Source organism: Zonotrichia albicollis, chromosome 19, assembly GCF_047830755.1.
Source record: "Zonotrichia albicollis isolate bZonAlb1 chromosome 19, bZonAlb1.hap1, whole genome shotgun sequence".
NCBI lineage: Eukaryota > Metazoa > Chordata > Aves > Passeriformes > Passerellidae > Zonotrichia > Zonotrichia albicollis.
In genome coordinates, this window is record NC_133837.1 from 10,935,946 (window position 1) to 10,959,279 (window position 23,334).

General features: G+C 50.7%; 1 protein-coding gene across 1 annotated transcript in view; it reads left to right on the top strand.

The window, feature by feature from the left end:
• CEP112 (centrosomal protein 112) overlaps positions 1 to 23,321 on the top strand; it is a 199,014-nt gene extending 175,693 nt beyond the window's left edge. The window contains exon 28 of the mRNA XM_074555132.1: positions 23,237 to 23,321. The gene's annotated coding sequence lies outside the window, so the exon portion shown is untranslated. The remainder of the gene's footprint in view (positions 1 to 23,236) is intronic.
• The last annotated feature ends 13 nt before the right edge of the window (positions 23,322 to 23,334 follow it).

The following is a 23,334-nucleotide window of genomic DNA, read 5'->3' on the forward strand; positions in this document are numbered from 1 at the left end:
AGCTGCCCTGCTTGGCCACAAAAGTTTGGGCTTGGGAGAACAGGAGGGAAAATCCAGTGGAGCAAACACCTCCCTGAGTGCCTGCGGTCAAAGCCCGGCTGGAATCACCCTGGGAGCAGTGCTGGGTGTCCCCAGAGGCTCCTGCAGATGTTGTACCCCCAGGTCAGGCTCCTGCAGATGTACCCCAGGTCAGGCTCCTGCAGATGTACCCCAGGTCAGGCTCCTGCAGATGTTGTACCCTGATGTCAGGTTCCTGCAGATGTTGCACCCCCAGGTCAGGTTCCTGCAGATGTTGTACCCCCGGGTCAGGCTCCTGCAGATGTTGTACCCCGATGTCAGGCTCCTGCAGATGTTGTACCCCGATGTCAGGCTCCTGCAGATGTTGCACCCCCAGGTCAGGTTCCTGCAGATGTTGTACCCCGATGTCAGGCTCCTGCAGATGTTTTACCCCCAGGTCAGGCTCCTGCAGATGGTGTACCCCCAGGTCAGGCTCCTGCAGATGTTGTACCCCCAGGTCAGGTTCCTGCAGATGTTGTACCCCCAGGTCAGGCTCTTGTAGATGTTGTACCCTGAGGTCAGGCTGCTGCAGATGTTGCACCCCCAGGTCAGGCTCCTGCAGATGTTGCACCCCCAGGTCAGGTTCCTGCAGATGTTGTACCCCGAGGTCAGGCTCCTGCAGATGTTGTACCCCAATGTCAGGCTCCTGCAGATGTGTACCCCGAGGTCAGGTTCCTGCAGATGTTGCACCCCCAGGTCAGGCTCCTGCAGATGTTGCACCCCCAGGTCAGGTTTCTGCAGATGTTGTACCCCGAGGTCAGGCTCCTGCAGATGTTGTACCCCGATGTCAGGCTCCTGCAGATGTTGCACCCCCAGGTCAGGCTCCTGCAGATGTTGCACCCCCAGGTCACAGCCTTTGCCCTTGCCTGGGGGCAGGGGGAAGCCTTTCCTCCCCGCACAGAGCATTTGGAGCTGTGTTTTCAAAACAGCGCTTGGGGTTTGATGCTTTGCCTTGATTTGGATGCCCCAAGGGCTCTTTGATTGAGCGTCTTCACAAGCTAATGTTCTCCGAGAAACCCAAACACCCTCGGTAATTAACGATGTGCAATTATGGGTGGGTTTATTTGTGTCCCGAGCTGTCATCTGGGCTGGGGTGGGACTTTGGGGGGCTCAGCTCACAGCTGAGCTTCGGGAGAAGGTGTGAACTCCAGTCTAATTCACACTTTGCATCTGCAGGCACCTCTGGGTTTAACCTTTTCTTGCCCGTGCTGAGGTGGTTGGTCCTTCTTTAAGCATTCGGGTCTGTTTTCCCTGCAGGCAAAGCAGTGACAAGGCAGAGCATCACAGGAGGGACAGAGGAGTTTATTATTAGTTATTTGCAGCAGTGCTGCCTCCTGCATGTGTTGGAATTCTAGATGCTAAAAATTTTAAACTTTCTGTACCAGCAGACTCTAACCCCCAAAAGAACACTACACTTGACCTAAAACCATAGAGAAAGCTTCCAAAATTGATTAATAACACTAAAATTACAAGTGTGTAGTTTAATTAGACATGTATAATATCACAAGGTAAAAAAACTTAAAGTTGGAAGTTTTAGAATATAGTAATATATATAGAACAAGATAGAATTTTTAAAATAGAAGCCAGTCCTTCTTCATGAGTTAAGGTAGTATTTTGTAATTAAACGAAAAAGCCTGCATTGTGGACTTCAAGTAATTAGTTATTAAGTTAGAAGTAAAAATAATTTAAGTGTCATTTCTTAATTAAATAGTTTAACCTTAAAAGACCTTATGAAGAAAAATAGTTAACCATTTTGTAGCTTGTTAGCAAAATACGACAAAGCTCACTACCTGTGAGACTATAACATAGACAGAAAAAAATAAACATTTAAATCTAAACACAAAATACCATCTTAAATATCTTCAAACCTAACCTCAACAGGACAAAAAAAGGAAGCCAAGAGCTGACATGCAGCAGGGATGTTGCTGAGCACGGATGAAGGGCAGGCTGGCAGCCCCTGCTCTCGGTGCCCGGCCGTGTTTAGCGCGGTTTCCTCCTGCTTTCCTCCGAGTGTGGCTTGACAGAACATCGTGTTTAACCTCAGAGCAGAGGGGATAAAACAAGGTTCTCTGTCAGGACTATGGATTCGTGGTTCTGTCTGCTCCCAAGCTCTGTGTTCCACTCCCAGCTGTGGCTGCTTCCATCGTGTGGGTACAGGGGACAAACCAGCCTGAAACCTTGATCTTTTTAATCTTAATTAGCTATCCTTCCAATTTATGCACCTAAACCACTTAACCCCATGGAAAAATGCCTTCAGTTCCTAAGGAAAAGCTGTTGCAGTGATTTGCTCACCAGCTTGGCCCACATCTGCTTGTACCCAGATGTTGCCCCCGCTAAAAGCAGCCTCCGTTTAGTCCCAAGTGTTGCATACGTGTTCAAACCATCTTGTAGAGCCCTGCATGGGAGTTAATGTGTAGCAGGGCTCCCAGCTCAGCATCTCTGAAAGCTGTCCAAGGCAAACCCATCCCCAGCACGTGGCATTCCCATCTGGAGAAGGAGAACAGGGACCCAGCTCCATCCTGCACGGGCCATGTATGGAAAAGCTCGAGTGCTGATGGTCTCTAGCACAGCTCCCCAATATAATGGTGTAATAATTAACAACAGCATCTGAGCCTCACAGCTCCTCACAGCCTGTTCCCCCCAGAGCTGAGGCTGGGTCCAAGAGCCCCATCTTGACTGTTGATCTCCTTGGGGTGGATTTGAGGCATGGGAGATTTGTTGCTCGTGCTTTGGCACTTCTGTTTGAGAAATCAGATTGGCATTTCCGCTGGGAGCTGTGGAAGGGGTTGCTGCAGACCCCCCTGCATGGACCAAGGCTTGAGGGATGATTTGTCAGCATCTCTTTGTTGTTGGCTCAAAATCTTGCCCCACTCAGTGGTGTGGGAGAGAGCCCATGATGGATAACGGGATCTCCCTGCTCCCAGTCTGATGGATGGGAACTGTTCATACATGGAGCCTTCTCCTGGGAGTGCTGTGATTCCAGGGCTCTTCCAGAACAGCTCAGAGCACCCCCTGAGTGTCCTAACGAGCCCCCTAATGAGCTTTGTTCGGGGGCTGCAAGCACAGCTGCCGTGGGGACAGCTGGGAGACGCACGGAGCTCCTGGGCCCTCCATATGGATGCTCTTGACCTCTGAGGTCTCTGAAACTCCATGTGGCTGCTGAGGACACTGCAAAGGGTCAACCCCCTCTCCACATCCCCAACAAAAGGAGGGTTTGGCAGACACTGCCAGGACCAAGCCGTGAAAAGGTCCTGGAGGGAGGTGGGAGCAGCGCTGCTTTTCCGGGGATGTGGATTTGCAGCGCGGCAGAATTCCCTTGTAAACACGGCCTGGAAAAGCAGCTCCCACATGCACAAACCTCACTGGGTGCCCAGTAACTGGGGCCACGGGGGTCTAACGGGGCTGGGATCCAGCCACTGCCATCGAGAGGCTGCTGCAGCTCAGCCAGGGTGACTTTGAACCCCCTCCCCGTCCCCACAGCTTTGTTTTCGGGGCTATTGTGGGGCTGCCGGAGCCAATCCCCGGCAGCCCCGATTCAAAGTCCAGGTGCCAACCAACTTGAACTCTCCAGCATCCCTGCCGTGAAGCAATTATTCCCTCAGACACATTCATTGTTCTCATTACACCATAAATTGTGAATGAATTAAACATGCACTTACCACTATGCACCACAGCTGTCAAGGAAAATAACACACCAATATCGAGCAGGGCTGGATCCCTCTCCTCTCCCAGGAAGGTTTGCTGCTCACAGGGAAGGAGGCAGCAGCCAAGCTCGCTGGGGCTGGTATTTTCTTTATGGAGAGGCCAAATCTCTGTTCCCACTTAGAGCAGCTCAGGGCAGGACTGTCTCCCTTGGATTTGATGTTTTAATTATGGTTTTTCTCCTCTTTTTGGCCACATCGGTATCACTGCTGCGCCTTTCCTGAGCTTTCCTGAGCTTCCAGACATCCCATGTCTTACTTGGGGCACAAAATCCTGCTGTGGGTGTGAGAGGAGAAATCCAGCCTGGCTTTGTGCTGGTGGGATAAAGGCACTGGAGCCCCTGTGGCAGCAGCAGGACATGCCTGGCCCAGGGAGTGCTGGGCTCACTCCCACAAGCATCCCAGTCCACACTGGGAATTTCACTGTAGGTGCCTGAGAGCTGGCAAGGGAAGCTGTAAAGGAAAGGTGATTGAGAGGGAAGCTGTGAAAAGGTGATTCAGCTGCCTGACTTTAGGGTGCTGGCTGCACTCACAACACACAGACACTTTCCCAAGGAGCAGCATGGGCGTTTATTTATTTTCTAATCTCTGCTCCACATCCTCAGAGTTTATAGAGTTGGAGCAATCTCCTGGAATGTCCAGATAAATTCCCTGATTGTTCCTGCTCCAAAGAGAGGACCTGGAGCTGGCAGTTACCTTGGGGTACAATGTTGGGATTCACCAGACAGGATTACAGAGGGGGCTTTTCTTCTGAGTGAGGGAGCTGGAAGTTTGTCTGCATTTCTCTCCTTGCACCGCATCTCCAAGGAGGTTTTCACTTTCTAAGAAGGATGTTACCCACTGAGCTATTCATAGCAGTTAAATGAGAAAAGGGGTTAATAAAATACATGCTAGAAAAAAGAAAATAAGATTAGAAGGACTGATGTTTTGGCTGTGAGGCCTTCAGTGGGCTGCAGAGAGACGGGAGAAAAAAGGAACAAGATTATTATTTCTTTTCTCTAGCTCAAAGAACTTCATGGCCAGAATGGCACCACTAATCCAATTTTCTTTCTAACAAGTATTTTATCAACACCTCTTTCTCTTTTCTCCCCTCTATTCTCCTTCCTTCAGTCTCTACACTGACATCTGATTAACTGCATTAAAACCAGTTCCAGCTCCAGGCTGGCTCTGCTCTGTTCGTGGGGCTCTCAGGAGCTGGGCACCCCCAGGATTGTGCCCATCCATTCCTGCTCACGTGTGCCTCTGCACACACAGTCCCTGCACTTTCTGGGCACCTGGTTTTCCCTGGCTGACCACAGCAAAGTCTCTTTTCCAGGCGCTCAGCCCCGCTTGGCAGAGGATCAGATGCAGCTCCACTGAAAGCAAACAGCCGCCTTTCCGAGGGAGTCAATATTTCGCAACGTGTTACTTCAGTCTTATTTATTATGAACATATTTTTTCCCTTTTATCCCAGGATTTGCCAACTCTCTGCAGTCACAAAACCTCGTGAAGGGCGGCGTGCCTCTCCTCCCCCCCCTGCCGTTCCAGGGGGATCCAGAGATCTGGATTGCACCCAGCCCTGGCTCCCCTCGGGGACAGGGGGATGTGTGCAGGAGCCTGGCATTGTCCCCTGCTCCTTAGGGACATCTGAGCCTGGCATTGTCCCCTGCTCCTTCCAGGGACCCCTGAGGTGGGGATTTGGTGTGAGCAGTGGTGTTGGGTTGTGGGTCAGAGGGGGAGTTCCCATTAGGACCAGTCTGCCCCAGGATGTCCTGGGGGGGTTTTGGGGCAATACATTACAGGAATGGGTAAAACACAAGGAGTTGCTCTCCTGTCTTTTTTCCTAAACCTGCTGGAGGGAGAAAAAGGGAAGATGTGGTGTGAGGGATGGTGCTGGAGGAGACCATCAAGAAGAGACCCTGGAGAGGACTCAGTCTTGGGCAGAGGAGAAAATGGATTAAAGCCTTAAAAGAACCTGATTATTCTTCATCAGCCCATGACTGCAGTCTGGCTGAGGGAAGCTGCTGCTGCACTGACCTCCCTTCCTGGAGGTGTGATGGGGCTGGGAGGGTCCTGTGGCTCCAGGACTGCACCCTTGGGCAGGTGGGCCTTTGGCAGCGCTGTGCTCTCCTTCCCTCAAGGGTTGAGAAAGCAGATCCCTCTCTGGAAGGTTTGCCCGGGTCTGGGGAGGTTCTGAGGTGGGGTTTGTGCACCTGTGAGCCCAGCAGTGGCTCTAGGGCTGCTGGCACTGTGGGGTGCAGCCTTTGCCTGGGTCACTGCTGGTGGATAAAATTCCCCGTGTGTGTCAGGAGGTCACAGGGGAGGCTGCTTGGCCACCCTGCTGCTTTAAGAGGGATAATGCAGAGCCAAGACATTTTCTCTACGGTGTTTCACTCTGTTCCTCCATATAATGAGCTGGGAAAAAAGACTGAGTAACAATCATAGTGCAAGAGGGGTGTCCCTGCAGCCAGCCCCTCCTGTGGGATGGGGCCAGCCCTCCATGGGCTGCGTTCCAGCAGCTGAGGAGGCTCCCCAGGAGCTGGGCTGTGCCCTGACCCAGCCTGTCCAGCTTTTCTACAGGAACAAGGAGAAGTTTATTCCTTTGTTACCTCCTTGGATCACCTCCCCGTTCCCTGAGCATCCAGGTGCTGATAACTGGCCAAAGATCAGAGCAGCTGGAGCAGGAGTGAGTGCCTGAGCCTGGCATTGCTGCCACAGTTTGGGATGACTGTTTAGGCAGGAATTAGCTGGCACAGGGGCCCCTCCTGGTGCTCTGGAGGGCTCTGAAGTGGAGGAGCAATGACCCACCATGGATGTGAGGAAGCATCTTGGGCTGTTCCCATTTGTTCCTAATCCTTCTTGGCTCTTCCCTTCACTGGAAAATGAGACCGTGTTGGAACACGACCTCGGTTCAGCATATTAATTAGTGGGATGTTGAAGATAGGTCAGCAGTTAAGTGCAGACAGGCACGGTCATGCTCAGGGGCTGGGAGTTAATCCTGCCATTCCAGTGGGGTTCACTCAGCACCAGCTGGGGGAACGATGATCAGCAGGGTCTTTGCAGTCAAATTTCAGTTTTGAAAGGAAATCAAAATGTTCTACAAGGAGAGAGGAGTTACTGATTCTTTCTGATTCTGCTTTTTTCCTTCCCTTTACAGCAAAGCTGAAATTCCAGGGCCAGTTTCAATGTGGGAGTTATGGGATGCAGCAATGGTCTGTAGTGGACGTGGTGGTGTGACAGGGATGGGTGACACTGCCACGGCCCAGCCACTGTGTGCTCCTCCAATCTGCCATGCTCTGCTTGCCCAGGCTTCCATGGGAGATGCCAGCTGGGTCTGTGAAATGCACACAGTAAAAGCTACACCTCCCCTGTTGTACTGAGTTTTAAAAAATGGTTATTTATTTGCAATATAGGGTTTATCGGGATTTTCTCTGAGTTGGCTCAGTTTTCTTTCCTGTTAGCACATTTTCCACTGGTTTGATGGACAAAACCAGCAGGACCCCACTGAACCAGCAAGTGACCCCCCCAGTCTAGGCAGAGGCAGCACCTTGGGGTGCACCAGCCACCAGCTGTGACCTCCCTCTCTCCATTTCTCCATCCAGATGTGGTGTGTGGTGTCCCTGGCTGGTGTCACCCCTTTCCCCAGCCCTGCTCTGGACCCCCAGTGCCACGTGCCTGTTCCGCAGCCGCCCCTCACGCCGTGCCCGTGCAGGCCTCGTTAGCATTTCTCAATCAACGCTTTCTCATTAGTGGCTGGGGCCACTGGGAGCTTTGAATGAAGGTGGAGCCAGGCCAGAAAAAGATCCTCTCCTGAAAAATCATAATGAAAGCAATAATGGCTGGGTCCTTGAGCAATGCCTGCCTATGACAATTGTTGTCTGGAGGCTACTTAATTACGAAACTCTGTTCTCAGCCTGGGGCTTCACGGTCTTGTGCCTTTACTCTCTCTTGAGCAATGTTTTATTGCTATTGTCCTCAACCTCCTTCGTATCAAGTTCAGAGTATCTGAAAGTTATATGAAATATATGTTGGTCCTCTATTCTATTGGCACGAATTTCTTGTATTGTGGGGTTTGTTTGGTTTTTTATCAGTATCTGAAAGCCTAAAGCTGGGATTATCTGAAGGATTATAGGAGAATTAGGCACCCAAAGCCAATTGATTTTTCGCTGTGAATTAGCCAAGTGCATTTGGAGGGCTGGAGGTTTTGGTCTGTGCTCATGGTTTCAGGTCCACCTTGTAGCATCTCGGTAGAGAGCTCAGCACAACTTAGGTGGCCTTGAAAAGGTGCTGAAGCAGGAGCAGTGAGTAGGAAAGTGCAGGTACAGAGAGGGAGACATGGCCCTGGGACATTGAACTGCCTTTGAAAATCTCCTTCTGACTCCCTGAGGCTCTCTTGAAAATGCCACTCTAAGTTACCATCAATTTTGATAATTAAGCACTGATTTAATTTTAGAGTAACAATAATTGTCAACATTTTCCAACCCAAGCACCTTAAATTAGACACGCAGCTCTAAGGCTGGCGCGGGATCAAAGCGAGGTTCTGGGAGATGCTGAGCACACACCGAGGTTGTGCTCAGGACTTCACAAACCCAGGCCATGTGGGCTTGGGCCCCTGCCAAACGAGGTGCACTCAACATGCGTTTCAACACCTCGCTTTAGGCACCTCGGATTAAAAAAAATTAAAGGAAAAGAGTTGGCTGGGAGTGTTGCTGTGATTTTCCCCGGATGGTGAAAGCGCAGCTTGGCTGTGGTTCTGTGAGGGGAGGGCTGGGGCACACCTCAGAGCCATGCAGGGTGTGACAAGGATGTCACCAGGACGTAGCCAGGTGGATTCTCTGAGCCTCCTTCCCCAGGTTTGTTCCCCTCCAAAGGGACTCAGCATCCCACGGTGGCTTTGTGGTGGGTGCTGGCAGCAGGGAGGGGAGGCCAAGTGCAGCCCCACATTTCTCTTGACAGAGAAAAGCAAGGCACAGTTCTTCCCAAGAATATTCTTATCTCATTTACTGTGCAAAAATAGAATGCACTATGGAGATTGTTTACCCAAATTCATGGTGTTTTGTTTCCTTGGCCTCTCAGGGCCAGGTGTGTGTGGGGACTGTGGGAACAGTCAGGAGATTCTGGGCAGTTGAGTGCTTGGCAGATTCAGTTCAGATGTAATGTAACATAGTGTAATATAGTATAGAATAATATAGTATAATAAAGCAATTAATGAGCCTTCTGATATCAATGGAGTCCTCCTCATCTGCTCTCTCTCCCTGCAATTTCCATAGCCAGGAACCCCTGGGTGCCAGGGGCTGCAGGTGCCAGGGATGCTGCTCTGCCAGGGAAGGGCAGGAAGGATTCCCTCTGGGGCATCCTACGTGAATTCCAGAGAAGGAATCCCCCGTGTCCTGCTGGGATGGGCCAGTCCCACCCTTGTTTTGGGTGGGGGTCCCTGTGGGGCCGGGGAGGGTCCCCAGCACCCATCCCGTGTCCCGTCCTGCAGGGCGAGGTGCCCTGGCCAACATCAAAGGCTGACGAAGCCAATCCTTTACCCGTATCTCTCCTCCTTTGATGAGGCTTCACCTCGCCGTGCTCCCCACGCCCAGCCCCACCCCGGGCTGCTGCTTTTGCTTTATTTTAGCAGTGATTTGGAAATTGCTGGGGCTCCTTTTTTTTTTTTTTTTTCTTCTTTCTTTCACCCCCCCTCCTTTTTTTTTTTTTCCTCTTAATCTTTCCCTTTTTCTCCCTCTTCATCTTTCCCTTTTTTTCTTGTTTTTTTTTTTCTTTCTCCTTTTCTTTTTCTTCCCAAGGCTGTGAAGAAAAAGAGTCCCCCGAACCCCCAGCCCGCCGTTAAGGGCACATTCACACCTCTTCTCCTTGCCTTGTCTCCCCTTTATTCTTATGAAGCTCTCATTGATTATTGCCCTTAAATTCCTCAGTCCGGTCATAGATAAAAGGATAACCACTTCAAAGCAAAGTGTTAAGAGTTTAACCTCGAGCTAAAAGAGTGGACAACAAGGTAATTGAGGGTAATAACTGATCACAGACCTACTTTCAAAGGCACATGCAAGCCTCACTTTCAGATGGCTTTAATTTTATTAACATTTGTAGCAGCTCTAGATGCTTTTGAATCATTACAAACTTCAAAGCTTGAGGTAACACTCCAAATGGAGAACCTGACACCAGGTTTTTTGTTCGGGCCCACATCATATTGATAGTCTCTCTTGCAAGCATGTAACATCTCTTCTCAAACTATAAAAACCTAGATGAAGAAAATATTGCCAATAGAGAAGATCAAAGGCTGAACCTCGCTTTGAATGATCCCAAAGAAGTCAAAACAGAAAACAACAAGGGGAAAAAATGCATCTATGTGACTCCAACTGTCTTTATCCATATTTAAACTTGTCTGCTGAGGCAGATGAGCATGGATCATTCTCCCTGAGTTTCAGCAAACTATTTGGCTGATCCTCTGCTTCTCTTTGGGCATTTGGAGCTGGCCCTTTGGCTTTTTTGTGGCATTTAAACCCAAGAATTTGGGAACTGCACATAGAGGAACAGCCCTGACCCAGCTGGGAGGGCAGCCAGGTGAGGCAAACAACAAAAAAATACATTTATAAACTGAAAACCAGAGACAAAACCGAAAATTATAAAAACACCCACAGTTCTCCCTTCTCCAGCCCCTGATAATCCCAGGAATAAAGGTCATGTGTGGATGTTGAGCTGGTTTGCAGCCAGATGGGGTCAGTGCCCAGGATGTGCCCATGGGCACCCCGGGCTGGGTTTGCTGCACAGCTCCTTGTGCTGATCATCCCAGGGGCAGCACGGTGAATGAGCCCAGGAATTGATCCAGGGTATAAATAGCCATTTTCTTTGTCTATTTTTTGTGAGGGAAGGGTTATTTTTAGCCGGGTGAGTTCCCTGAGCTAATGCCTGAAGCATTCACAATGAAGGGGGTGGCCCAAGGAAACGGGCTGGCCCTGCTGCCAAAAAACACATCCCTGCTCCCCTCTGCACAGGGGCTGTGCCACTTGAGCTGTGCCCAGGCTCTGAGCAGCTTCAGCGCTCAGGGAGAGCCTCCCCAGCCTCTGCAAAGTCACCAAGAGAAGAAAAATTACTTGGAATTTTTTTTTTTCTTGCTAGTTTTATAGTGGTGTAATCCTTTCCTCCTGATTTGCATGGGTGTAATAGCAGTGTTAGGCAGGTTATTATTTTAGTGCACTCCAGGACAAAGGGCTGGCTCTGACTGCAGGGGGTTGAGCAGAGTCCCAGCTGTGGCTGCAGCTGCTCCAGGGCTCACAGAGCCACGGAAGGGTTTGGAGGGGAAGAGACCTTAAAGCTCATCTGATTCCACCCCCTGCCATGGTGGTGCCACCATTTCATCGCCACCTTCCACTGTGCCAGGGTGCTCAGAGTCACATCCAGCCTGGCCTGGGGCACTGCCAGGGATGGGCTGGCCCTCCTGGCACAGCTCGGAGCTCCCAGGGCCATCCCAGCTGAGCACAGAGGGGTTTTCAGGCTGGAGGCCACGGCTTGGTGACCAACTCTGACCCGGGGTTTTATCATCTCACCGGGAGCCACGGGTGACAGATCCACGTTCCCAGTGCTGGCTGGTGTCAGGTGTATCACAGGAGAGCCTCATTATCCGTGTTCACTTCAAGAGTCAACGTGTCTGAGCTTGTGGAAACCACATCCTTTAAATGTATTAAATAGCTCTGTCTTGAGCCTGCTCTGATATTACATTCTCCATGAACTGAAATAAATTCAATATTAAAAAATAAATCAATTTAATATAAAAATTAAAATTAAATTTAATTTATTTTAAAAATATAAATCAATTTAATATAATTCAATTTATTTATAATAGAAATATAAATGAAAATAAATAGAATATATAAAATATATAAAAATAAAAATAAAAATACATATAAATAGAAATACAAATATGAACATAACTATAACTATAACAACTATAACTATAACTATCACTATAACTATAACTATAACTGTAACTGTAACTGTAACTATAACTATAACTATTTATTTAAGAAATACATTTAATTTAATTTTATATCTGCTCTTGGGTTGGGCATGTGCCTGTGTAACAAAAGGACAATGGTGTATTGCTTGAATCTATGGAATTTATCAAATTTTATTGTCTAAAGTTATGGCTGGAAGAATAATCAGCTGTCCCAGCATTTCTTTCATTGAGTCCATCATCAGACAGGGTGGATAAGTGGAACCCAGCACAAAAACATGTCCCAGGTGCCCAAGGGAAGCCCTTGCAGAGCTGGACCTGCACAAGGAGTGCTCAGAAATCCAAATCCCTGTTCCTGTGGCCATTGGTTCCTCCAGCTCTGCCATCCCCCAGGCCAGCAGGGAGCAGGAGGTGCCCCATTCTCCTGGGATCTGATCATCCTCCCAATGACCTTCAGGGAGGGAAATCCGTCATGAGAGTGCTCTCAGTTAATCTGAGCAGCCAGCCATGGGATGGGGATCATAATCAAAGAGTTATTTCCATGATTTCCAAAGTTTTCTTTTCCATTCCCAGCCAAATTCCCTTCATCCATGACTGAGATGAGGTAAGTGTTCTCCTTCCAGCTTGCAGGGGGCTTGGGTGGAAGCCCTTATTTCCATTCCATGCACAGAGGTGAACAGACCCTAAATCTGAATCAGACCCTAAAAGTATCTCTGACAAATCCCTCAGAACAAGTGTTTTATGGAGGTGAAACACCTCCAAGTGTTTTTTGGAGGTGTGAAACACCACAGCAGCGTGGTTGTCCTGTAGCCAACCTCACACTGCATCACCCACAGCAGGATTTCAGCTTTTACTGCTTTCTAGGAGTTTTTAGGGCTTCCCCCAGGTGGAAATGTTCCCTTTACAAACTGAACTTATCTCAGGAAGCAGCAGCAGCTGGGACTCGGGAGGTGACAGCCACCTCCTGCTCCCCTCAGCGCTTCCTGCCATGGCCACCATCCCTGCGCCATCACTAATGAGCTGATCTGCAGCTCTGATTAGCGTGCAGGGGGTGTGCTGGCCTTTTCCAGGGGAATAACAGCAAGGTAGGAACTGCTCCAGTGCCAGAGCATCCTCCTGAGCGTGGGGTTTGCTCCCTGGGATGGTTCTTGAAGGAACAGCAGTGCTGGGGAAATGATTATCCAGACACTACTAAAAAAAAGGATGGGGATCTCTCAGTTGTAATGTGATAGTCTGGATTATGCTGTCAGGATAACAGGAGATTTGAGTTAGAATTGTTTTCAAATATTAAAAAAAAAAACCCCAAAGTGTTCTAATTTCAGTCCTGCTGGGAAAAGCCCAGAAGCAGGTTTGGGGTGGGGATGCAGAAATGAGGATTTGGGCTGATAACACTTCACTTTCTTCTGAGTTTCAGCAGTATGAGGTTCCCAGTCCCCCCAGTTTCCTAGAGAGAAAGGATACTGGGTAATTTCCAGGCTTCTGTGGAAGGATTAGAAAGCAAAAGGAAAAAAAGATTAAAATGGTATTTTGATGGTTTCTCCCCCAGCATGAAGATTTCTAGTAAAAAGAAAAAAAATCGTTAATGAAGTGTATGTCCAAGCAGCCTTTTTGGGTCTGGCCAGGAGAGAGACTGACCTCACACTCAGCAAGTTTCCCTTCCTTTTAATGAAAAGGGAAAACAAAGCTGCCAATATTAATTATTTAAGGACTAGGGTGGAGGTTCCCACAGTGGAAGAAAACACCTTTTTATACAATCAATAGGGCTTTGGCAGAGGAAGATACAACCTACTAAAAAGAAATGTAGATAACCTGGGAGAAGGGGGAGCAGAAAAATGTGATTTTAGATGAAATGGCCCCAATAATTTGGTGCTGGTTTGGACACAGCTGCTCAGGAGGGGTGACCTGAGGATGTGGGGGTGAGAATTTCTCCATGCAAAGCCTCCTCTCTCCAGCCTGCATTTCACACCTGGAAATAAAAGCATCCTTAAGAAAATGATTGTTTCGTTTGTGGCCTCAGGACTGGTCCAGCTTTGAGAGGCATCACCCAGCTCCTGCCAGCACCACGGGGCTGGGATGGATCTCACACCCTTCACTGTCCTTAATTCTGAGAATTGAATGGACAGGCAGAAACAAACCAAAGCAGGTATGATTTTAGGGTATTCAACTCTGACAGCACACCTAAAAATAACCATGCACAAAGGGCTTGGGTTTGGTTTGTATTTTTTTCTACCTCTGGAACTGAAAAGTTTTATTTGACTTTATGATCTGCAAGTTTTCCACTAGTCAGGAAAGCCTGTTCTCTCCTAACTGTTGTCTCTCCTCCTGCTTTTTCCATTACCATCCTGCTCTAAGGGCTGTGTGGATCAGGAAATTTGGGTCCAGGAAGGTTTTTTGGGATGCTCTGCAGCAGCAGGGTGGGAATGGGCTGTGGCAGCCCAGCAGGCATGGGAAGGGTTAACTTCATGCTGCAGCTGCAAAGCCCAATTTCTTTATTTCCTGTTAATGACATTATTGCCTACATAAAACCATTGAAACATGTTTCTTTCATTTGTTTAATTTCAAATTCTGAGCACACTAGCTGGAAACTATGTTTAATAGTTAAACTCAAAACATTTGGATTTCCTTCCCTCGCTGAGATTTGCAGGGAGTGCACTTCATCCTTGGTTGGGTTTTCAAGGAGCCATTTTTACACAGCCATAGGAGCCAGCCAGAAAACAAACCAGATTAAATTGCAGAATCAAATCACATCAGTTCAGGCTGGTAACACATCATATATTTCCCTTCCTCTGCAGTCAGGCCAAGATAGCATCAGCCCCAAGTCGTGTTGGAGCATCCAGAGCCAGGACACCCCTCTGTGCATGCAGGAGAAGGGCTTCCCTGAGCATGCCTGGAAAAAATGTTCCCGTTTCCATGAAAAAATGGAATGGAATCTCCTCCAGGCCCTGCTGGCAGCAATGCTCCTGTCACCTCCCCACATCCTGAGTGCCTGAGAAGGGCGGTGTGGGAAGGAGGAGGGCACATCAGGGTGGATCTGAGCCACCCCAGGCTGGAAGGGAAACCCTTAAATCTGAGCCTGTTGGGCTGATAAAGCTCCAGGCTGCCATCACAGTGTCTGCTGATGGTTTTAGCCAAAGCTCTGTCCCACTGTCAGGTTTGTCCCCTCAGGGTGATGGATGCTCACAAGTTGTGTGGAGTGATTGCTTGGAGTGTCTAAAAGTCACTTCATGAACACTCAAAGGGTTAGGGCATGGACAAACTGGGCTTTGAACCACTTCAGATCCAGCTTTTCCTTGGCACCGTGTGCTAATGAAACCCAGAACCAGCACTGTGAGCAAAAGCAGTGAGTAGAGGTAGAAAATGAGGAATGTGGCCCTGAGCAGGACTTTAGGGAGTCATCACTGACATGACAAGAGAACCACACTCATTGTTCTGCCGTGGTATCATGGTGCATCCCTGAGAACCACAGAAATGCTCAATTCCCCATCAAAAATCTGCATTTGATAAAAAACCTCAAGAGGATTTAAATGTTACATTCCAGGGCCATATGCAGGGACAGCTTCCATTAGAGCAGGTTGCTCCCAGCCCTGTTCAGCCTGGCCCTGGACATTTCCAGGGATGGGGAATCTTGCTGTCCTTGTTACAGGAAGGTGGCAGAGGCTTTCTATTTTTTTAAGAATATTTAATTTTATTTCTTTTTGTTAAAGGCTATTGATTAATTTATATAGGATGATCAGTTTTTTAGGTCAGCTTTAAAGTGGCAAGTTTTGACGTGGTTTTTATCACCGTCTCACTTCTAGTTTTGCTCATTTGTGCATGGTGAGGAAGGGGTGGTGGAAAAAATAAGTCATGGGAAGCTGGTCATAAATATCCTCATTTACCTCTTTTGCTCCCACCCTCTCTTCAATCTCTGTTCTGTGCAGGTGATGGAGGGAGTTCAGAAATGTTAATAGATAGCAAAGTGCTCGTGTGTGTTTTATCAGCTCTCCTGGAATGGTTAATGCTGATACCGTGCCCCTTTCAAGTCTAAAAAATCTGGGCAAGCGTGTGCAGATAGCAGGGAGTGCACTGAACAAAACATCAAGGCAGAGAGTCTGTGGGGGGGAATGGAAATGGTAAAAGGATTATAGGAGAGAAAATGTATCGGACTTATCTGGCAATGGTGGCTAACAAAAGTGTGTCAGTTTATGGAATGAACTTCAAACCCCACAAAACTAATTGTGTGTTTTCTTGTCTTGTTTGTGAGTGTCTCTGGCAGTGCTCTTCCCCCCCACTGGAGAAGCATGTCTTTGTGTGGATAATACCCTGTGCCTGCAGAATGTGGGGAGATTACACAGCCCAAAGGGTTCATACCTCTTAAACTAATGATGTTCAACTAGTTTATTAAAAAAAAAAAGAAAGAATAACTTCAAAGGTTCACATGTGGGTTGCAAACCTCTCATGTCTTCTGTATACAGGGTCTTCCTCTTATTTTGATCAAGGCTGTTCCCAGCACTTCTGTTGAAATAGTCCCAAGCCTTTGATGTCGTTATCAACGTGGCCACCAGTGTGAGCTGGGTGACAGAGGGGGACATCAGCCACACTGGGGGGCTGCATCCTCCCCTCTGGGGGACCTCATGGGCTCTGCCTCTCACTGGGCAGCTTTCCTGCTGGGAAAGTGATTTCTAGACCCTGAGCCCACTCTGGCTTGGGGTGGGAAGGGTGAATAGGGAAGGGCAGGCACAGGGATGGAGTAGGGGGCAGGAGGGAGGACTGGGAGGGGTCTTGGAGGGGATGTGACCCCCATGGGGGCTGTGCATGGAGAGGAGGAGCTCTCAGCATGCTTGATTCATGTTTCCTCTTTATTTTCCATCCACGTCCTCGTGACCCCCTGGCAGTACCCAAGGCCAGGGTGGACAGGGCTTGGAGCAGCCTGGGCCAGTGGAAGGTGTCCCTGGCCATGGAACAGGAGGAGTTTTAAGGTCCCTTCCAACCCAAACCAGTCTGGGATTCTGTGATTCAATGATCCTGCTGTGGTTTTAGCAGAGGGGCATCAGCAGAGTCAGGGTCAGGCAGCAGCACCGCGCCCTGGCCTGATGGTGAGGTGTGGTGGCATCTCCTGGGTTGGACACGCTGTGCTGGAATCTCCTGGTGAGGCTGGACAGGCTGTGGTGGCATCTCTTGGTGGGTTGTACAGGCTGTGGTGGCATCTCTTGGTGGGTTGTACAGGCTGTGGTGGCATCTCTTGGTGGGTTGGACAGGCTGTGGTGGCATCTCCTGGGTTGGACAGGCTGTGGTGGCATCCCTTGAGCTGGGCAGGCTGTGGTGACATCTCTTGGTGAGGCTGGACAGGCTGTGGTGGCATCTCCTGGGTTCAACAGGCTGTGGTGGCATCTCCTGGGTTGGACAGGCTGTGGTGGCATCCCTTGAGCTGGGCAGGCTGTGCTGGCATCTCCTGGTGAGGCTGGACAGGCTGTGGTGGCATCTCCTGGTAGGTTGGACAGGCTGTGGTGGCATCTCCTGGGTTCAACAGGCTGTGGTGGCATCTCCTGGGTTGGACAGGCTGTGGTGGCATCCCTTGAGCTGGGCAGGCTGTGCTGGCATCTCTTGGTGAGGCTGGACAGGCTGTGGTGACATCTCTTGGTGGGGTTGTACAGGCTGTGGTGGCATCTCTTGGTGGGTTGGACAGGCTGTGCTGGCATCTCCTGGTGGGTTGGACAGGCTGTGGTGGCATCTCCTGGGTTGGACAGGCTGTGCTGGCATCTCCTGGTGAGGCTGGACAGGCTGTGGTGGCATCTCCTGGTAGGTTGGACAGGCTGTGCTGGCATCTCTTGGTGAGGCTGGACAGGCTCTGGTGCCATCTCTCAGGTTTTTTGAGGTTCCCCATGAGGAAGGCAGTTCCCTGCCCACGCTGTGTCCCTGTGCACAGGGAAGGGCTCTGACTTTGCCCCCTGGTTTAGGACTTGTGGCTCCTGACAAGCACAGTGTGGGCACTGCTCTGATCTGCTGGGGCTGCTGGATTTGATTTGATTTGATTTGATTTGATTTGATTTGAGCTCCTGGACCCCTGTCGCCTCCACAGAGCCCCTCAGAGGGACCAACAGGAGAGCCCTGGGCTCCGGGCTGGTGCTCTGTGGGAGGACAAGGACCCAGAACCATCTCTTTTGGAGCCCCATGGGCACACAGGGGCCAGCTTAGCTGGGTGCAGTCAGGAGCAGCCCAGGCAGTGTGCCCTGGCACATCCGCAATGCTCTCAAAGACCCCTCTGCCTTTTTCTTTCCCACTTTTTTTTTTTTTACTACCTGCTCTATAAAAAGCTCAAAGTAAAAAAAAAAAAATTAATTTCTCTTTATTGTGCAGCTTCGCTGTGAACTGATTCTTTTAATCTAAAATTATTCCTTTTTGGTGGCACAATCTGACTTGAAGCTTCTTTGCTGGCTGTGAACATGACACAGAGCAGCAGCCAGAGAGGAGGGACAGGCTGTGTCTGCCCTTTGCTGGGCACCAGGAGGGCTGAGCACGGCTGGAGGACGCTGCTTTAAACAGCTTTTTGCAGCCTTTTCTCCCTCATTTGACTGAGTTTTCATCTCAGATGCACAGAAAGGCTAACAAATAAAATATAAATAGTTAATTTTCCCCTCTGCTCAACCTGGGAATTCAGATTCAAGTTTAGACAGGAAAATCAGAAGGAAATTCAAAGATCCTCTGCTTTCTTGATGACTGCAGCTGCTACCTGAACACAGAGATTCCCTGTAGATCTGTGAACAAGGACTTCCAGAAGCTGCTAAAGATGAAGAAAACTCTGGAAGACCTTCCTGTACCTGCCACCGCCTGCCTCGTTCACCAGACTGCTTTCAAATCCCAGGCAGGACCTGACTCTTCCCTGTGGGCAGGAGCAGAAAAGAGACTCCTGACTGGACATGAGTGGGGCCACCACTGCTCTGGGCAGGACAGGCTGCTCCCTGGTGCCTTGGTTTCTAAAGAAAGGAAGGCAGGAGCCATGCGTGAAATGGAAAATTTAAATTTTTATTTTTCCGAATCCACCCCCTGCCATGGCAGGGACACCTCCCACTGCCCCAGGGTGATCCAAACCCTGTCCAGCCTGGATTTGGGCACTGCCAGGGATCCAGGGGCAGCCACAGCTGCTCTGGGCACCCTCACAGGGAAGCATTTCTTCCTAATAATCAATGTAGCTCTGCCCTTAGTCAGTGTGCAGCCACTGCCCCTTGTCCTGTCACTCTGGGCAGGGCAGGTGGCAAAGCCTCTGGCCAAAGAAATTATTATATATATATATATATATATATATATATATATATATATATATATATATATATATATATATATATATAATAATTATTAAGTTTTATTTTTATTTTTTATTTTTATTTGTATTTTTTTAAAATTATTATAAATTATCACCTTCCACACTGGCTGTGCTAGGGCACCTCCTGGGAAATGCCAAGGCACAGTGGACCCCCTCGCTGGCCCAGGAATTGCTATAAATTTTAAATTAAGGAGCTCTCAGGTAAAAAAAATGGGAGCAGGGAATAACAATCAGGACACCTGGGCAGCTCCCCACAAAGCCACGGCCCCAGGGGCTCTCCCTGCCCTCCTTGTGTGCCCCCAGGGTCCCTTTGTGGCTGGCACAGAGAGGGTGGGGACTCAGCAGGTGTTTGGGTGGGCTGCTCCTCCGCACCTGCAATCCCCAGGATTTGGTCAATGCAGTCCCTGTCTGAGTTCCTGGTTGTTCTCCCAGGGTGGTGGTATTGCACAACGGGATTTGGAGAGAAGCACTGGGTTAAATGACGTTTTTATGAAATGGGATGAATGAGACTTAATGAGATTTTCTTCCAAAGGGAACGAGTCTGAGGTTTTCAGTGTCCATTATGATGGTTTCATTTTCTGTGCTGCAGCAGTAATGGAACTAGGAGAGGTTTTTATCCAACATTGTTTCAAAGAAAGTTGTAAGGAGAAAGGTGGTCAAGTCACCTTGTCATGGCTGGAGGTCCTGGGCTGGAGGTGACACCACTGTCACCATCCGAAGGGGCCCAGAGGGACACAGGCTGTTCATTCTCTAAGGAAAGGACCATGTTGTATGGCTCAGCAGCATTGTGGCACATTGATATTTGGCATTATGAGCAGCAAAAATATTAATAATCCTAATAATCCATAACTCTTCTTGTGCCTTGAAAGGGCTTTTACTGTTCAGCTCGTGGGCTTGGCAGAACATTTGCTTTCCATGTCCAGTGGGGGCCATTCCTAGGCCTGGGAAATGTGCAACTGGGCAGCAACAACAAATTCACCCTCTTATTCTTTCATTATTAGCCCAGGCATGGTCAGTTCATGGCTGTGTGAGGCTCCAGGATGGATTCTGCCATTGGATGGGTGACAAAATTGTGGCTCCAAAGGAATCCCATCCAGGGCCACCACAACACTCATCCTCTGGGGGTGTTTGCTGTTTGTTGTGGTGCAGAGGGGCTGAGCAGGGCCTGGAGCAGGAGCAGCTCTGTGCTGTGGGGTGGATGCAAGCTCTGGGCTAGGGATGGTGCAAACCAGCAGCTCTTCCTCACAGAGAAGGTGGGGAGGGACAGGGGCAGGTCTGTGGCTGTGATCCTGGTTTCTGAACCTTCATTGAGGATCAGGCTGTGCCTGGGACATCCAGGGACATGCAGGGACCAGGGATGTCCACTGGAGCATCCCTGGGGTGCTGCTGTCCCACGTTCCCCATCCTTCCCTTGGGGTTTTCTTTTGTAGAGCAGGAGGAGAGGGGGGAGGCACTGGGAGCAGTCATAGTGCTGGGGGCCGTGTCTGTCTGGGCTCCATTTCCCAGCGCTCTGGGCTGTGTGCTGGCTGGATGGGGCAGCTCTGCAGTGTGCCCTGGATGTGGGACAGGGCCTGGGGACAAGGGCTGGGCCAGCGAGGGGCTCCACTGTGCCTTGGCATTCCCCACGAGGGGCCCTGATGATGCTCAGGCACAGCCAGCATGGACGGTGACATTTCTTTGGCTTTGCCACCTGCCCTGCCCAGAGTGACAGGACAAGGGGCAGTGCTGCACACTGACTAAGGGCAGAGCTACATTGAATATTAGGAAGAAATGCTTCCCTGCGAGGGTGGTGGGTGCCCAGAGCAGCTGTGGCTGCCCCTGGATCCCTGGCAGTGCCCAAATCCAGGCTGGACAGAGTTTGGAGCACCCTGGGACAGTGGAAGGTGGATGAGCTGGAATGGGATGAGCTTTAAGGTCCCCTCCAACCCAAACCCGTCTGTGACTCTATAATAATGATAAAAACCCAGCCAAGCTGGACCCACCAGCTCTGCCAGCCAGACCAAGGTGGGCTCTGGACAGAGGGAACTGCAGAGCCCCCGGGTCCAGGCTCGGAGCAGGCTGAGGAGGAGGAGGGCAGGAGGCTCCTTGGATCTGGAGGGCAGGTTTGGGGGCCAACCCCTAATTAAAACCTTTTGTATGAAGTTCCAAACCCTCCATTCCGTGCCTGGTTAATATTTAACAGCTGGGGCCGGAGATGGGAACACAACTGCGGCCGGGCTTTGGCTGCTGTGCCAGTTCTATTGCAATCAGGGATTGTTTAATTAGCCTGCAGAGCGAAAACAGGCCCGCGAATTATACATATATATATAAATATATAAAATAATAATAATAACACGGGGACCCGCCCCATTTTCTCCCCGACATGAAAACTTTTAGCAAAGTTTTTAATGCCGGGGAGTCGCCCCCGGCCTGCAGCGCTGATGTGGGCTGGGGAGCGGGACGGGGGATGCGCGGGCGCTGCGCGGGGCGGCGCAGCAAAAGGGGCGCTGCGCCTTTAAGGCGGCGGAGCGGCGGCTGCGATTGCTTCCCTTTGATAAGGTCCTGGCAACTCTGTAGCCGCCGCGGGATGGGCGCAAAAAATAAATCCTGACCCCTAAAAATATAAAATAATTTGATTTTCTTCACCAGCGCTGACTACGCGCCTTTCCTGCCGTCTCCGCCCGCGCTGGAGCCGCCTCCGCGCACGCCTCGCACCGGGGATGCCCCGGGGCTGGGAGCCCCGGGAAGGGACAGGGGTGCTCCCCCGCCTTCTCCCTCTTTCTCTTTTTAATTTTTAAAATTCTTTGGGCCCTTTTTCTCTTTTTTTCCCTATTTTTTTTTCTCTCTCTTTTTTTTTTTTTTTTTTTTAGTGCGCTACCGCCCTTGCAGGACCGCTCCGCCGGGCTGCGCTTTGATGCTGCGGGGGGAGCCCGGGGCGGGGGGCGGAGGGAGGGGGGGGGCGGGACCTGCGCTTTTGTATTTAAAATAAATAAAATAAATAACCAGGGGAGGGAGGGAGAGGAGGGAGGCGCGGATCGCAGTGGGCTCCTTCCCTCGCAGCCCCCCCCCCCTCCCTCCCTTTACCCCCCTCTTTCCCGATGCTCTCCGATGCGGTTGCACCGCCGGGAAGGAGAGGAGGAGGAGGAGGAGGAGGAGGAAGGCGAGGAGGAGGAAGGCCGGCGGGGGGAGCGGGTGCAGCCTGCGCGCTGCCGGCGGCGGGGAGCGGCGGGGCCGCGGGCGCGCAGCGAGCTCCGGCTCGGCGGTGAGTGGCAACTTCGGGGGCGGCGGCCGCCGCTTCTTCTGCTTCAGATACGGAATTTTCTCTTAATTTCAGTTATTTCCTTAATTTTTTTTTTCACTATATATATTTTTTCCCCCGTGGGGTGCCCGCGCTGCCGCCCTCCGCGGGCGCGGAGCCGCCGCGCTCCCCGTGCCCGCCGCGGCTCGGCTGTTGCTCGCGGCTCGCTCGGAGGGCTCCAAGTCGCTCCGGACTTTTTTCCCCCCTTTCCTCCCCCTCCGACCTCCCTCCTCCCAGCCCGTCGCCATTTCTGGAGCAGGTTTTTATTATTATCATTATTATTTTGCACGCCGGGAAGCTCCAGGCTGGGGGCTGCCCCCCTGCGACCCCCCCTTCCCATTTATTGCCCCTTTTCCCGAGCCGGGGGTGCTGTCCTGGCTGCAGGGGGGATGCGGGGGACCCGGGATGCCCCGCAGCGCCCAGGTACGGCCGCCTCGCCTTTGCCCAGCCTCGGGGGTGTTTTTTGGGGAGGGGGGGGCCCTGCTCCAGCAAGGAAGCCCCCCAACATCGGTGCTGGCGTTGGGGGGGACACCCGGGACACACGCGGGTCGGCAGCGCGGGGGGAGCGGGCTGGGCTGCGAGAGGGGCAAATGGAAACCAGATGCCGGGGCAGGGACGCCCCGAGCTGCCCAGGGCTGCGGGGGGGCCGCGCTGACACCCCCGCGCCGGCCCCGGCCCCGCTCAGAGTGAGCCGGGAGTTCAGCGGAGCGGATCTGATAGTCGCGATCGGGCTGGCGATAGAGCCGCGCTCCCTCTGCCCTGCCTCCCTCCCTCTCCCTCTCTCTCTCTCTCTCTCCTTTTCTTTCTTCCTTTTTTTTTTTTTTTTTTTTTTGACTGTGAGGAGTTGAAAAGCCTGTTTACTTTTTTGCCTTTGATGTTGGGAGGATCTGGTTTTGATTAGATCAATACTCCTTTTTTCTTTGCCCCCCCCCCTTTTTTTTTTTTTTTTTTTTCCCTCTTTGCAGAGAGGAGGCTCCGAGGATCCCCTGCTGACTCCAGGCAGAGGCAGGCAGAGGCACAAGGCAGCTCCTGAAGGCACCGGGAGCCCCTCTCCCCAGCCAGC